The sequence below is a fragment of the Pteropus vampyrus genome, unplaced genomic scaffold (genome assembly GCF_000151845.1).
Source record: "Pteropus vampyrus isolate Shadow unplaced genomic scaffold, Pvam_2.0 Scaffold390, whole genome shotgun sequence".
NCBI lineage: Eukaryota > Metazoa > Chordata > Mammalia > Chiroptera > Pteropodidae > Pteropus > Pteropus vampyrus.
Genome location: NW_011889171.1, coordinates 1,013,751 through 1,031,288, shown reverse-complemented (window position 1 = coordinate 1,031,288; position 17,538 = coordinate 1,013,751). Strand labels below are relative to the sequence as shown.

Here is a 17,538-nt window from a genome sequence, read left to right as displayed (position 1 = left end):
TAAATGCCCATATAAGCATGTGTTTATTTCTCGGCTCTCTATTCTGTTCCATCGATCTATGTGTCTTTTTTTATTCCATTACCATGCTGTTTTGATTACTATAGCCTTGTAGTATAGTTTGATATCAGGTACTGTGATACCTCCAACTTTGTTCTTTCTCAAGATTGGCATGGCTGTTCAGGGTCTTTTGTGGTTCCATACAAATTTTAGTATTATTTGTTCTAGTTCTGTGAAAAACCATTGGTATTTTGGTAGGGATTACACTGAATCTGTAGTTTGCTTAGTGCAGTATATACATTTTTTTCCTTTAATTTTATTATTTTTTAAAAATTTATTTATTTTAATTAGTTTCAAGTATACATCACATTGATTAGACATCTATATAGTTCATAAAACGATCCCCCCAATTGCTCCCTCCATTCCCTGACCCTCCACTTAGCCAATGTATTAATGCTAACTGCATTCTCTATGTTGTGCTCCTCATCCCCATGACCATCCATCAGCTACTAATTTGTACTTCTTTAACCCTTCACCCCATTCTCCCAATCCTTCAAACCCTGCCCTCTGTTCAACACCATATTGTCCACTATATTTGTGAGTCTGTTTTTGATTAGTATGTTTTTATTCCTTAGATTCCACATATAAGTGAAATCATGTAGTATGTACATTTTAACGATGCTAATTCTTCTTATCCATGAGCACAGTATATGCTTCCATTTATTTGTATCTTCATCACTTTCTTTCTTCAAAGACTTACAATTTTCTGAGTACGGATCTTTTACTTCTTTGATTAATTTTTTTCCTAGGTGTTTTATTTTTTGATGCAATTATAAATGGGATTGTTTACTTAATTTCTCTGTCTGATAGTGCATTATTGCTGTACAAAAGTACATCTGATTTCTGGATATTAATTTTGTATCCTGCTACTTTATTGTTTGTTTTCTGTATCTAACAGTTTTTTGGTCGAATTTTTAGGGTACTCTATGTAGTATCATGTCATCTGCAAATAATGACAGCTTTATTTCTTCTTTTCCAATTTGGATGCCTTTTATTTCTTTTCTTATCTGATTGCTGCATTTAGGACTCCCAACACTATGTTGAATAAAAGTGGTGAAAATGGTCATCCTTGTCTTGTTCCTGATCTTAAGGAAAATACTTTTACCTTTTCTCTGTTGAGTATGATGTTAGCTTTCAGTTTGTCATATATGGCCTCTATTATGTTGAGGTATGTTCCCACTTTGCCGAGAGTTTTTATCATAAACAAATGCTAGATTTTGTCAAATGCTTTTTCCCTCTATTCCCACTTTGCCGAGAGTTTTTATCATAAACAAATGCTAGATTTTGTCAAATGCTTTTTCTGCATCTATTGATATGATCATATGGTTTTTATCTTTCGATTTGTTAATGTGGTGTATCACATTAATCGATATGTGGATATTGAAATAACCTTGCATCCTGAGAATAATTTGCACTAGTTCATGGTGTATGATCCTTTAATGTCTTACTAGATTCGATTATCTAATATTTTGTTCAAGATTTTTACATTTATGTTCATCAGGGATATCAGCCTATAATTTTTGTGTGTGTGTGTGTGTGTGTGTGTGTGTGTGTGTGTAATATCTTTGTCTGGTTTTAGAATTAGGGTAATGGTGGCCTCATAAAATGAGCTTGGAATCCTTTCTTCCTCTTGAATTTTTTAGTATAGTTTGAGAAGAACTGCTAGGTGTTAAGTCTACTTTGAATGTTTGGTAAAATTCATTTGTGAAGCCATCTAGTCCAGGACTTTTGTTTGCTGGGAGTTTTTTGATGATTGATTTAGTTTTGTTAGTAGTAATCTGTAGTTTCAGATTTTCTGTTTTTTCTTGACTCAGTCTTGTAAGATTGTAAATTTCTAGGAGTTGATCCATTTATTCCAGAGTGTCAATTTGATTGGCAGATAATTGCTTGAAGTAATTTCTTATATCTTTTTTTATTTCTGTGGAGTCAGTTGTCACTTCTTTTTCATTTCTGATTTTATTTATTTAAGACCTCTCTCTGTTTTCTTCATGAGTTTGGTTAAGGGTTTATCAATTGTTTTCCTTTTCAAAGAACCAGCATTTGGTTTCATTGATATTTTGTGGTATTCCCTTATACTCTATTTTGATTATTCTCTAATCTTTATAATTTCCTTCCTTCTACTCAGTTTGGGCTATGTTTGCTGTCCTTTTTCTAGTTCTTTTATGTGTAAGGTTAGATCGTTTATCATTTGAGATTTTTCTCGTTTCTTGAGGTTGGCCTGTATTGCTGTGAATTTTCCCTTTAGGACTGCTTTCACTGTGTCTCATAGATTATGAGTCATTGTGTTTTCATTTTCATTTGTCTCAATTTGATTTCTTTCTTGATCTCATTCATTGTTTACTAGCATATTATTTAGCCTCCATGTGTTGTGTATTTTTTAGTGTTTTTCTTGTAATTGATTTCTAATTTCATACTATTGTGGTTAGAGAAGATGTTTGATATGATTCAAATCTTCTTAAATTTATTGATGGTTGTTTTATGGTCTGACGTGTGGTCTATCCTGGAAAATATTTCACGTGCACTTGAGAAAAATATATATTTTGCTGCTTGGGGGTGAAATGCTCTGAAAATATCAATTAACTCTATCTGGTCTTGTGTGTTATTTAAGGGTGCTGTTTTCTTGTTGATTTTGTGTCTAGATGAACTGTTCATTGGTATCAATGGGGTGTTAAAGTCTCCTACTATAACTGTATTACTGTCAGTCTCTCCCTTTATGTCAGTCAATATTTGCTTTATAAATGCAGGTTCTCCTATGTTGGGTACATAAATGTTTACTAGGATTGTGTCCTCTTGTTGGATTGATCTCATTATTATGTAATGTCCTTCTTTGTCTCTTATGATAGGCTTTGTTTCGAAGTATATTTTGTCTGATATAAGGACTGCACTGCTATCCCAGCTTTTTAAACAATCCATTTGTATGAAATATCTTTTTCCATCCTTTTCTTTCAGTCTATGTGTATCTTTTGATCTGAATTGGTCTCTTGTAGACAGCGTATGTATGAGTCTTGTTTTCTTATCCATTCATCTACCCTATGTCTTTTGATTAGAACATTTAATCCATTTACACTTAAGATGATTATTGATAGGGACATAGTTTTGCCATTTTTATTTGTATTTACATGTTTTTTTCACCCATTCTTCTTTTTAAAGTAGTCCCTTTAACTTTTTTTTTTTTTTTGGTGACCCTAGCTTGGTAGTGATCAATTCCTTTAACTTTTTCCTATCTGGGAAGCTCTATATCTTACCTTCAGTTTTAATTGATAGCTTTGCTGGGTAGAGTAGTCTTGGTTGAATGTCCTTGTTTTTTATCACTGAATATTTTGTGCCAATCCCTTCTGATACGCAAAGTTTCTGTTGAGAAATCATCTGACAGTCTTATGGGAACTCCCTTGTAAGTAACTAGCTTCCTTTCTCTTGCTGCTTTTAGGAATCTGTCTTTGTCTTTAAGCTTTGGCAGTTTAATTATGATGTGTCTTGGCATGGGTGTCTTTGGGTTCATCTAATTTGGGACTCTCTGTGCTTCCTGGACTTGTATGTTTATTTTCTTCACCAGATTGAGGAAGTTTTCCATTACTGTTTCTTCAAATAAGTTCTAAATCCCTCCCCCGCCATTTTTGTGGCACTCCTATGATGTGAATGTTGGTGCACTTGATGTTATTTTAAAATTTTAAAATTTTAAATTAAAAAAAATTGCTGTTCTTATTGAGTATTTTCTTGTACTCTATCTTACATATTGCTGATTTGATCCTCTACTTCATCTAATCTACTGTTGATTCTTTCTAGTGTATTCTTCATTTTAGTTATTGTATTCATTTTTGATTGGTTCTTTTTCATGGTTTCTATGTCCTTTTTTATGCTTACTGTCTCTTTGTTGATGTTCTCACTGAGCTTATTTATTCTTCCCTAAGTTCATTTGGCATCCTTTTAATCAGTGTTTTGAACTCTCGTAAGTTGCTTGCCTCTATTTTATTTAGTTCTTTTTTAAAAGTTTTCTCCTATACTTTCATTTGAGACATTTCCCTTTGTTTCTCATTTTGTTTGCCTCTCTGTGTTCATTTCTATATATTAAGTAGATTTGCTATGTCTCTCCGTCTTGGCCGGTGGCCTTATGAAGTAGGTGCCCTGTGTGGCCCAGTGGCACATTCTTCCTTATCACTTATGCTTGGTGCTCTAGATGTGCTCCTTGTGTGGGTTGTGTGTGCCCTACTTTTGTAGTTGAGCCTTGACTGCTGTTTGTACATCAGTGGGTGGGACTGACTCTCAGGCTAACTGGCTATGAAGACTAGCCACATCTACAGCATATCAGCTGCTGTGTAGGAGCTGCCCCCACAAAGTGGGTTTGCTACAGTGAGCTTGCGCGCCTTTTGAGACCACCCCTTGTGTTTGCTGCTTATGGGGCCAATTAGTTGATGTTATGTTGTGGTCTGATGCCAGCCTCCATGTGTGTTTGTTCTGGGGCCCCTTGGGAGTGGATGCCATGCAGGCCAAGGTCAGCCACTGCTTAAGACCAGCTTGAGACCAGCTTGAGCTGCAAAGCTATCTCTGGTTGCTGCATGTGCTGGAACTGGAGGCAAGTGGGAGACCCAAACTGCAATCTGAAGCTAGTTGCCACATACTAGGCCTGGGGCAGCTCAGCAAAAGGCCCAGGGCACCCCAAGGCATAAAGCTGCCTGCCAGCTGCTGGTAAGCCTCAGTAGCTGAAAGAGCCTCAGGTGGCACTCTAATTGGGTGAGGTGCCATACCAGGGAGTCACCAAACTGTGTTCTCTAGGTTAGTGCAGATTCAGATTTGGTGCCAGTGCTAAGTCTGTGTCCACTCACAAAAGTCTCAGATCACACTAAGGTCAACTGCTGGCTGCTTTGGGTCTGCAGACCTCTGAGATTTGTTTAAGAAATACTGCAGCTTGGGGCGTGGCCAGTTGCCTAGCCAAAAAAAATGCCTCCAGCAGTGCTCACGTTGGGTGATGTGGGTCTCAAGGAGTCATCAAGGTGGAGCACATGAAGTTCACCAAGCCAGTGCAGATTCATATTTGGCCGTGTGGGAGCAGGGCTCAACACAAGCAAGATGGCACCTGCCTATAGGCTGCACAGAAGGGCTCAACAAAGGAACAATGGCAGCTGTTCCTCTAGCCCTTGCTCCAAAGCCATATAACTCAGTCTTTCCTTGTATATCTCTGTCAACTGCTGTACTGCTGTCCCTCCGCCCCAGCCCAGATTGATTACCTGTGAGCAAGTGAAGTCTGTGCATGGGCCTGTTATACAATGTCTGGTTTTCCAGTAGCCTTCTGTCTCATCTGGACATTTGGAATCCCCGCTGATTTTCACAGCCATATTTTGTGTGGACTCCTCTTCCTGACACTGGAACCCTGGGCTGGAGAGCCTGGTGTGGGTCTAGGACCCCTCCTTCCCTGGTAGAGGTACTTCCTCAACCGAGATATACCTCCTGATGCTCTATCCCCACAAATTGGTGTGGCGCCAGCTTGTTTCATATCTCTGCCCCTCCTGCCAGTCTTGATGTGGCCTCTTCTTTCTGTTGTTAGTTATAGGAGTTCTGTTCAGCTAGTCTTCAGATAGTTCTTCAGGTTGATAGTTTTATAATTCATTGTGTAATTAATGTGGCCATGGGAAGAAGCAAGCACAGCATTTACCTACTCTGCCATCTTGACCAGAACTACTGTATTTATAATTTTAACAGGCTTCTTTTTAGTTCAAAGGAACCTGTAGTTGATGGAATTTCTGGAAGTAGTAGAGAGCAAACAATGGGGAAGGGGTGGAATTTTGGAGGAGGAAGGGGGATGGATGATGGATAGATAGGGTGGGAGGGAGGGAGGAGAGAGAGAGAGAAAGTTTGCCGTCGAGAGAATTGGCCCTGTAGAAGATATTTTGGGATGGGGAAAGCCTTTGATAATTTTCCTTTGCACTCTACCTCCCTCTCCCCAAATTGTTTCTGTATATTCCTCTCTTGAATTCACAGGAATAATAAGTTGCAATTTTTTAAAAAATATTATAGCTACCATAGCAGTTCTGGGTAAAGGGGTTCTGTGTTTTCCAGTTGAAAATCTAGGAAGGCCTATAATGGGAAATAGGATTGAATAAATTAAGTGTGCTGGAGTTAGAGGACTTTGAAAATCCAGTCTGTAAATACATCCACACAAATAGAGTCATGGATGGTTTTTGAATAGAAGATTGAGATGATGAAAGCAATGAAGAAGCATAATTAATTCTAAATTTTGGATTAGAAATGATGGGGTATTAAATTTAATTGGCTTGGTTAATACATATAGAATCTTATTTTTGCTGCCATTTTTCATTGTTTTGGGACTTCTTTTAACTGTTAGTGTTTGCTTCCATTGCTGTCTGTTCTGTGGCTTCTGAGCCAATCTTTCCTTTAGGGTTCAGAATACCAGAGGCTTTTATACCTCTTATATTTCCAACTAGCCCAAAGGGACTTATACACGGTGTTTCTGTGTCCCAACAGCAAAATTCAAGTGCAACGTTTGCAACAAACAGCTCCCTTTTATAAGACCACATTACTTTTGTTTAAATAAAAACCTCCAGCCTTTCTAACTGTATCCCAGAACACACCAGAACATAATGGTTAATGATCTGCACCAGGGAGCCCTCACAGCTACAGAAGCCTCCACCCACCATCCATATGTGAAATCTTGCTGTGAATAGTCTCTTCCTTATGGGGCACCCCTTTGTATTTATCGTTTATATTGTTCATCATGTTAATATCCTTGATATTTCTACCCTGCCAGTTTGCATAAAGGGAGAGGCCAGGAAATGAAGTGAGAAAGGGATTTGTGGCATTCCCTTAAGCCTAAATTATAATACTCATATTGAAACAGCAGATTAATAGGTCTTTAATCAAATACGTTTATTTTTCCCTATTTTGAAAGTTATAGGGGCTTATTGACATTGGATCCTCCTGTACTTCATTTGTGTATTTTCCTCTTGACTGCTCACAATATCATTTGAGTTACTAGTTATTGGTGATGTGCAATGGCTTGCTTGGTCGAATTCACTATTTTATTTTATTTTTGTTCAATCTAGTGTAGCAGTTATTGTTAAAATTGGATTTTGTGGTTTACTCTTTCATCATCACTGATTACAATAACTTAATAGGATCTAACAGTCCAAAGAATATGCTTTTATCCTTTTCAATTAGCAGTCTGTAGAAATGATTGTTTTTAGGGGATGCTATTTCATATTTCGGTGTTTACTTTTCTTAGTGTTTACAAACTAGTGAAATGTATTTCTTCAGTTTCTAGCTTTACCAATACTACTATTTTGACTTAGACAAATGATGATTGACATTTTTCTTCCTCGTTGTAGCTAAGTGTTTTCTTTGCTCAGTATAGGTTAGCAGTCATTTCACCCTTCAGTTTCATACTTGCTATTTTGGGCACCCTGCTAGGCACACAGAGGATTTATCACACAAATAGCAAAAGGAGTCATTTAGGTATACTGTTTGTAATTGTAATCTTTATTTCTTACCATTCATATTTTAGTTGAAGAAGGATAAACCCATTTAATTATTGCTTGTTTAATTATCATCTGAAAACTGTTCTTAGTATTAGAGGAGAGAACAGAAGAGAGAATACCAAAATTGCCTCCTGTAGTTAGGTTACTATGTGATGGGAATTAAGTTAGGTAGAAAAAAAAACATAAGTGAGACCCAACTGCAGCTCTCAGGAGTTGGTAGTCTAGTTTATATTTTATAGAAACAATTATAATCCAAAGTGACAAGAGCTATATTATTCAAAGTGTCATGGGGATTTGGAAAACCTAGCACCAGAGTCTGCTAATGGATGCAAAGGAAGGTTTTATGGAAGGAGGTATACTTGGATACTTAAGCATGACTAGAAATTTGTTTGGTAGACAAGGAGGGCAAGGAATTCCAAAATGAGACAATATCATATGTGAAGTCACTGTGGCATAAGAGAGTGTGGAATGTTTGAGGTCTATGCCAAGAAATTGCTAATTGAGGGATAAAATGGAGCTCTGTGAATTGGCATTGGGAAGGTATTTCTGGCCTAAGTATAGGTTGATCATTCTGCAGATTTAATAATATAGCATTCTATATCTTTCATAGCCTATTCCTCCATTCCTCTGGCCTTTTCCTTCCTTAGGATCAGTGTGAACAAACCTTTTACCCCCTTTTTAGTGGTATTTAAAAGTCATATTTGTGGGGTTTTTTTTCTTGCTAAAATAAATATTAGTACAGAGGTGACTTATGAACACCAAGTCAGGGGACCTGAATTCTTGTTTTCCAGTTCTCTCAGTAGCTATGTCACTTGAGCCAAATCATTTAATAACTCTGTTTCTTCACTAGTAAAATGGGAATATTAATATCTGCATTGTCTATCTCAGAGCTGGGGTGAAAGTGAAAATGAGACTCAAGAATTAAATGGTGTAATAAATTTTTACTTGGAATTCTGCTGGCTGAAGCCATCACCTGACATTTAAAACAAGTAAAGTACTTTGTGGAGTATCTGAATAGGAAAATTAGCTTGGAAAGTAATTGACAAATAGAAATACTCTAACTTCCTCCTTAACTCCATATATCTGCCCTTCTCTCTGTGGAATGTCATTTAGCTTATTTCTATGTTTCCAAACCAACATGATAAAATTTTCTTCTTTACAATGATCTACCATGTATATCTTAGACCCTTCCAGAATCTCACTATAACTGTTAAGTAGTAATAAATTGAAGACTTAAGTTAGTAAAATATTAGTTGGTGTATTTCATAGTCAACCTTGAATAATTGATATCTATTAGGTAATTTGAATTACTCATGAAATACTCTCAATAATTTGTGTTATCATATAGTGGTATAACCTGGGTTTTGTTACATTTTAGGGACATATAAGGGGGTTATGATTCATTCAAGTAGCAATGGGAGGTTATACAACTGTGTCTTTCTACTTCTTTTGCCATTTTTCCTAATGCAATGACAGCACAGGCAGAGTTATTAGTGACAGGAAAAGGCATTTCAATTCATTTTCTTCTCTTCGACCCCACTTTTCTCATTAGATTGAGTGGTAATACTACTGAAATCTTATAATTCACCTGAAATATGAATTTCTGGCTATAGGAATATGAGCAATTGCTCCCAATAGAAATGCCCCTGACCAATTCTTCTTTTTAGATCAATGGTCCTCAAAATCTGTCATCCAAGGATATTTCTGCATGACAGAAAACTCTGTAAACCACTTAATCCATCCCGTTCTGAGCCATCTTATATACACCAGAAGAAAGGAGAAGACTTCTGTTATGGATGAGATAACATGATGAAGGTATTTTACATGGAATGTAAATGAATTATTTATACTAGATTAATATAGACCCTGTCATCAAAATCACTAATATTATGAGACTTACTATGGACTACAAGGAAGTAGTTATTTCTATCTTTTCTCCTTTTATAACTTCTAGATGAACTAGTTCATGTGAATTTGGATAAATACCTATTCTAGTTCAAAGTATAATACAAAATAATTATTGCTTTTTTTTCTGCCAGGTCTCAGGGAAATACTCTTGCGATTATTCTGTTTTCCACATATCTAAATGAGGAAATAGTCTGGTTTATTTTCTGTTTGTTCTAAAATCTGTGGTACCATCAATAAATAGCTTACAAATATTCTTTCAAAGACTCAGTTGTTTAAGGCTATGCCACCCTGAACAAGCCCGATCCTGTCTGATCTCAGAAGCTAAGCAGAGTTGGGCCTGGTTAGTACTTGGATGGGAGACTACCTAGGAAGACCAGGTGCTGTAGGTGTAAAAAATAAAAAATAAAGGATTGTAAACTGACAAGGTCCTTGCAATCTATGAGGTCAACCAAGGGTTGCCTAGCCTAAAAAGAAACAAATAAACGAAGGCTCACTTAAGTACTGCCCTGTTTTGAAGATTTCTTGAGAAAAGTGTGGCACATATCCAAAATCACATTCTTCATTTTTTTTTTTTTTTATTTGAATTTTTTTTTTACAAGTTAGTGGAAAGGAAAGTGGTCAGTTTTTGCATTCCATAAAAAAAAAAAAAACAAGAAGGCGTAGACAGCTTTTATCTGGGGGTATTTCCAAATCATTGAGAGAATATTCTGTAATATTAACTGCTTTTTGAAATTATTGACAGAATCCTCTTAGCCCACTTTAACATAAAGTGGTTGAATAAATGAAAAGATTTTTTATTGTCTACATGAAAACATCATGGTTTTTGCATCATTGCATAAATCTAAGAGATTATGCATGCGTAAATAGGATAAGACAAGGCTGAATACTAAATGCCAGCATCAAGGCAAGCTTGTCTGAGTATTTGACACTGAACATAATGGGGTGTGGTTCCACAGGGAGAGAAAGCTAAATATTTATACCCCAGGACGTGTTTCTCTGCTTCTAGCTTCTTGTCCTAGATTAATCTCCCAGCGAACACTACTATTTCCCCCACTTTTTAAAACACATACCCTTCTTACACTTGGATTTTCACCCTTAATGTCTCATGAGATTCTAAACCTTCTGGATCCAATCTTGTGTCCTCACTCTCCCATCTTTTTCTGTGATCTTTATGAATTCCTTTTGTTTATTATATGGAACTTCAGATGAATTCTCTTGGTTTACTAGTAATAAAACACAATCATATCATATCCCCACCCCCCCATAGCTTTTTTTTCCCCAAAGATCACAGCTCCATCATTGAGCCATTTTGTTGGTATCCTTTTCTCATAAATTCTCTGGAATTTTTGAACCAGAGCTGTGATGTATACAGCCAGCAACGTTCATAGTAATGTAGAGTTGCTGCCCAATACAGATCCAGTTCTCTTCACAATTCATATTCTTTTTTCCAAACTTGAGATGGCGAAGGAAATTACTGAGATTAGTATATGCCATGAGTCTGGGAAGGTGTGCTTTCTTAGGCCATTTTTCCTCAGGCTCTGACTTTTGCCTTAGTATCATCTCCTCACCATCTTGCTTTACTTTATAGGCAAAAAGCCAAAAAGATTTCTTGGACATGGTGTGCTAAGCATTAGGAAGAATGCCTGGTTTAATGAAGAATTATTTAAAAACCATAGACTCAAATTACTAAGGAAGACATCACAGAAAAGAATGGAATTTGAGCTAGATCTGGAGGGATGAGTTGAGTTTAGAAAAGTGAAGAGGGGAAGAGATTTTATGCAGGAGGATCTCTGGATCAAAGGCGAGAAACAACAAAGCAGGCTTGTGAAATACAGAATGAGAAGCTGGTGTTAGGGGATACTAGATAGTGAATTGGAAGAGCTTGTAGTGAATTATTTGTGCTAGGCATAGTTGCTTAATTAATTTCTTATGTGATCCACTCATTCAACAAATGGTTTCTCACAGCACATAGGATAAAATCCAAACCTCTTCATTGGCATGTAAGGTCTTCTATGGTGTGGTTTCCATATATATTAAAATTCACTTTCCTCAACACTATTCACCCTAAACTCTTTCCAGTCATATTGAAGATATTTCCAGTCCTCCCAGAATGTTGTATTGCCTCAAATCTCTACTAAAGCTTCTACACCATATTTTGTTCTTCAGGGTACATGTCTACTTCCTCACTCGACTAATTGTTTCCTGAGAGTAAGGGGCTGTGTCTTATTCTCCTTCACATTCACGTTACCTAGCAGAATATCCACCTAACATGTAGCAAATTTTTAACAAATATGTGTTGAAGAAAAAATCTGTTGAACACTTAGTTTATATCATGTGTAGTTGTGTTTTAAAGAGAGCCATCTAGAAGATGGGAAATGCAGAAAGACCAGTTACAGGTATTTTTTGAAGTATCTCCTTTGTTAAAACAAAGAAAGAAAGAAAGAGTAGGGAGTAGATTCCTGAAAAATTAATAAAGAATAAAGGATAGGACTTAATGACTGGCTACTAGAGGCACAAGAGAGGGGAGAGTTAAAGATAATAAAGATTTAGGGTAATATGATAAATAACAGGACAGTGACTCTTGAAAAAATAAGGTTACTTTCAGGTAAGCACATCTTTTTTTTTTCCTAAGTCAGATCTCCTGATGTTAGTGCATGCCTCATCCTACCTCTGCTCTGAAGACGAACATTTTGTTCCTGTTCTGTTTACTGGAACTAAAGCTCAAGATTCATGTGATTCTGATCTTCATATCTGATCAGGAGTTAAGATGTGAAATATAAGTAGTTCAACCATACTGACTACAATTTTCCTATCAAGGGAAGGTGTGCAGTTTTTGAATATATAAAACCTGTTTCTGCTTTTGAGAACTACAACTGTAGTGTTATACCAGGCAGATACACTGGAGTGCGCTACTATGTAGCAGAGCCTAGCTGTGCACCACGGCTCTCAACTTTAAAACTCCAGAGAATTTGATGAGAGAGGGATCCACAAGAACATGACAAATGATGAGAGTTCAGACCTTAAGAGAAAAATGGGCTTATTGGTAAGAGACTTTTCTTTTCCTTTATTTACTGCTTTTACTTATTCATTAAAATAGCAAGCCTGTTGTTTTCATATGTGGCTGTGAAGCGGTGTACAAAAATCAATTTTATATGTATTGTAGAATTCAGGAGACATATTGGTAGCCATGCAAAATTATAGGAAGCATGTAAAAGGCTTGATTTAAAAAAATCACCAAGGAAATTTTACTTTATTTCAGGCTCTGGTTTAGATTTATTTATATATCTTAAATGTAATACAGGAGAGAGAGAGAGAGAGAGAGAGAGAGAGAGAGAGAGAGACAGACAGACAGACAGACACGGGGGGGAGGAGGGAGGAAGGGAAAGAGGGAGGGAGGGAGAGAGAGAGAGAGAGTATTTTAAAAGCTAAAATAAAGGATAGTGACTTGTGTAGATACAGAATTTCACTCAGTTGCCAGAAGGTGGCACACCAGATTCTTCTTTACTACACAAAGAAAAGGAATAATATTAATAAGGATATAAAATAAGCAGTATTTAAAGATACTTTAATGTATTTTTAAGAAAAGCTATATAATTGCTATTTGCTTGGTGAGAGTGCAAAAGCATGGCAAATATGAATTTAACCCATTGTAGTTTTTATGATTCAAAAAGAATAGTCTTTATGTGTATAGCATTTTAAAAGTAGACTTTAAAATAATATTGCCATTAGGCAGATACTGTTTTGAATTTACTATTCTAAAAAGAAATAAAATACTTGCTACGTACCTTTTGCATAAGAAGCCATTAGATTTAGGATAACATTTTGTATAAGCTCTCTGCCAAGGTCTTTTTAAATATACTACTAGGCTATGACTTTGATTTAGTTGTGACTTTAATAATAAAATAGTGCTTGTCAGATGACCCAGAAAAAAGTTAAAATTGTTTATTTTGAAGAAAAAGTTAGATAAGGGTAATGCTTAGTAATGTTTACTTTGTATAAGCTACTAACAACATAAATGAAATAAATGTAACAAATTCAATTTTGTGTCAGAGTTCCTCAAACACCTGCCAGCTTACTTTAATTTTGTAAGAGAGTCGACTGCTTATACTGCAGTGCTTCTGTAGTAGTCTCTATTTTTAAAACTGTGTTCCTGAGGCAGTACCAAAAGTATGTTCATCATTGCCTTTTGTATTAGCCCAAATGAGTTAGATATATAACAGAACTTTACAAAAACAAAACCTTCTGCTTGGAGACAGTATATTTATTTATATGTTTTTATTAATTACAAGCACTATGAAAATAAGAAAATTGGTACTAAATGAACGTGGAAAAACATTAGCCATCTGTTCTCTGAAAGCTTATAATATGTGTCATTTGCATTCCGGTTTTATGGCAAAACAGTATATCAGCAAAGAATTAAACTTTAGGTTTGCAGAGCAAGAAAATGACAAAGCATTCCAAGGCCGAGTATATATTTACTGGAAAAGTGTTTCCTTGTGTCAAAATTTGGCTAGTTTAGTCTTTTAGATCATCTGCCAATAAATGTATTTAATGTCAATCTTTATTCCAGACTTTCTGAAACATTAAGAGAGCTTCTAAAACCAAATAGAACCTTATGGCTTTCTAGTTAAGTTTTAAAAAATGTTGATTTAGATATTTCCTAATTGTGCTATGTGGTCTTAACTGTTCAGGATTTCTAAACATGATTTATTAATTTACAGCTAAAATATTTGCAGAGTATGGTTTGAAAAATTTAAACTAAATACAATAAAGCCACAATTAACCATATATTTTTTTTGCACTCCACTTTCAGGAGACGGAGGCAATTGTCTTTAAAACAAGCCAATTTCAAGGATATATTCAAAAAATCAACATCAGGGTATGTCCAAGGGTCTGCATTTTCCTCTACCTTTTTGTCAATGAGAATTTATTTTTGTAAAAAAGACCCTGAGATACTAGATGTTCAGTCATCAAGGAAACTTTCAATGACATCTAGAGTACTGTATTTATTAAGATAAAAATGAGAAATTATTTTGTTAAAAACACCATGTGTCATTGTATTGTGTTTTATATTTTCCAGTGTGCTCTCATAAATATTGTTCAGTTGGTTTTCATAAAATTGCTGGGAGTCTGGCAAAGAAAGTAGCAGATTTTCTATTTTAGGAATGAGAGAAGATAAGACTGGAGGTCACAAAGCTAGTTAGTGGCAGAACTGCAACCATAACACAGGTGCTTACCTCTGTCCTCTTCTGCATCCTTTCTCATTGAAAAAGTTTGAAACGAGTTTTTAACTTTTCAATCTATATTGCACAATCAATACGATTGATACTACCTTTGTTTCCTAATTGCTGTATTTCAGTTTCCTACCTTGCATCTGTCTGTCTTCCTGCCTCTGAACCTATCTGTCAGCCAGATGGAGACCTTGCTTTCAGACTGTCCCAGATCTGGAAGGATTTAGAATGTGGGAGGGCAAGATAATGGCTGTGGACAGTGGAGGTTGACAACTAGTGGTGAGCAGCCAATGCTGATATGCTGAGGAAGGTCAGGGACAGAGAGAAAACAGAATCCCACTATAGCTGGCGTTGTCTTGAGTGGGGCTTAGAAACCTTGACTTTAAAGTAGTGTTCCTTTGAGTTTATTAGATTAGGCATGAAAATCAGTTGAAGTACTTGTTTAAAATGCCAACTACTGAGGTCCACTTCCAGACTTCTACATTTTAAATATTCACCCCACACGATTCTTATGCACACTAAAGTTTGAGACCTGCCTTCAAGGTATAGGATGTTTCTCTTGGTATATGTATTGGAGTGTAATAAAAGAGCCACGTTGCTCTTGGTAGCACCCATGTTCTGTGTCAAAGCATATGGGGGCAGGAGTCAGGCAAGTGCGACTAATGACAGATATTACTTGCATGCATTGCTGTATCTACATCTGAGGCATAGTACAATAGCTGTTGTGCATTATGGTGACTATGAGATATTTTTAAAAGTTCATTTTAGACTTGAAGAAGGTAAAGAGCAGAAAGATTTTTACCAAAAGGTGAAAAATATGTGAGTTCAGATATTTTAAGAGTTAACGCATTCCAGTTTTAAATTTAAATTAATTTTTAAAAATTATCTAGAAAGCTAGGCTAGCCAGGATTCTGAATAGTTAAGGCTTACTGTAATAATATATTTATGCTTACTCATGTTTCATATGTCAACATACAGTCTGTCTGATTAGATTGTAAGAGATTTGTGGCCAGGGAACCTTGTACACTTGTAACATCTAGCAAACTTCTAAGTTTTCAATATTTACTGATGATTCAACTAATTCAGCATGCACTTCTACTCTACAGATTTTGGGCTAGGCATATTGAGTTGATTGACTGATTTCGGTGTTTGTCAAGTCCAAGGAGTCTATCTTAATACTGTCAGTAAAGGCTAACATACTGGATGTCTCAGTTTAAACAAATGGGTTTTTGTGGACAATTATGAAAACATGGTCCTAATTAATTAATTTGCTAAGGCTTGTTCCCTGTTTAGAGTATCAGAGTATCAGAAGCTTGATCTTGCTGCTGCTTCGCCCTCTTTGGAATACAACTTAATGTTGTTCTGTGCTTAACAAATCTGAATCTCAAAAATTGATAATTTTGGAAGTCCCTAAACATAAATATTTTATTTAACAATTGAACAGTATCATATGAATTTAAACAGAATGGCCAGAAACTGTAGTGGAAGACTCATAAAAATGCTCAACAGTGTTTCTGACTTAACATCAAGCTGAATAAGTGATGAATGAATAAATATATATAGCTAAAAGGAAGATATATTTTATTCAAGTGTTATGTAGTTTCAGAATTCTATGAGAAATAACTATTTAAACCATATATTTGATTTTGAAGACATAAAGTGGTTCTGAACTTACTGGTTGAAGGAAATTTAAAAAGGTAGTCAGGAAACCTAAATTTAAATTGCATCTAGTTTAAACTTATGGTTAACCTAGAAGAGGAACTTTTTTTATTTCCTCATATCAAAATTGAATTTACTTTAACTAGTAATAGAACATGAAATAAATGGCAAGAAATTATTTTCCCCTGGTGGACAAGCATTGCATCCAAATAAGGAGGTTAGATATAACTCTGAAACAATTCCATGGTTAGTTTGTAATACATGAACACTTCATATAACATGAGTTAATGATGTTTTACATCATAGATTTTCATTGAATTGCTAAATATGTTTTCAAGCATAGCGATTTTAAATTGCACACTTTGAAGCTAACTTCTATAATTTAGACTTACTACCATATGTTTGGCATGTTTTACTACAACTGTTTCTATAACCTCCTTTTTAAGAAAAAAAAATATATATATAAAACTTAAAATCATCCAAGAGAAAGATTCTGAACTAGAAAATAAGAAGGATCTCAAAATAGTCATGAAAATAGAGATATTAAACTGGTTGTTAAATCTCTTAGATACCACCATAGTGGTCAAATACCTTAACTATAAACTACACTTTTATGAAAACTGTTGAGCCCCATGTTATGGCAATGGGTTACAGGGTTCAAATTTGAAGTTGAGTCTTTTATGGAGTTTAAGATTTTCTCATTTATTATATAGTTAAAACCTTTTATTTTTAGTCAACAATAGTTTCTACAGGAAAATTAAAATTTTAATGGTTAGGCTCTGGAAATAGTAAAAACAAAATTAAATCAATTGAATATAAAAGGCCCCTTTTCATGGAAATGTAAGCAGTTGTTGTATAATATTGAGTCACTAGGATTAGCTTTCCATCTAGTCACTAGGATTAGATTAAAGTGTTTGCTTCTGGTTAGCAAAACATTATAGTGATTACTCTGTACTTGAAACCAAGATTAACAAATACTAAGAGGGAAGAAGAGATGAGAAGACTAGGTAATCTAGGTCTCATTTTTAGCTATAACATTTATAGCACAGATATGAATAACTCCTCTTTGAATGAAAAGACAGAAATATGTATATTTTAAAAATAGTATCATTATTTTATTAATTTTAATTGGAATGTTGAGGAAAATATCATATTCTAAATGTCTTTTAGTAACTCAGATTTTTATAAAAGTATAG

General features: G+C 35.3%; 1 protein-coding gene and 1 pseudogene across 2 annotated transcripts in view; both read left to right on the top strand.

The window, feature by feature from the left end:
* Positions 1–17,538, top strand: part of KLHL13 (kelch like family member 13) — a 234,813-nt gene that overhangs the window by 96,752 nt on the left and 120,523 nt on the right. The window lies entirely within an intron of this gene.
* LOC111731663 lies at positions 9,723–9,841 on the top strand (annotated as a pseudogene).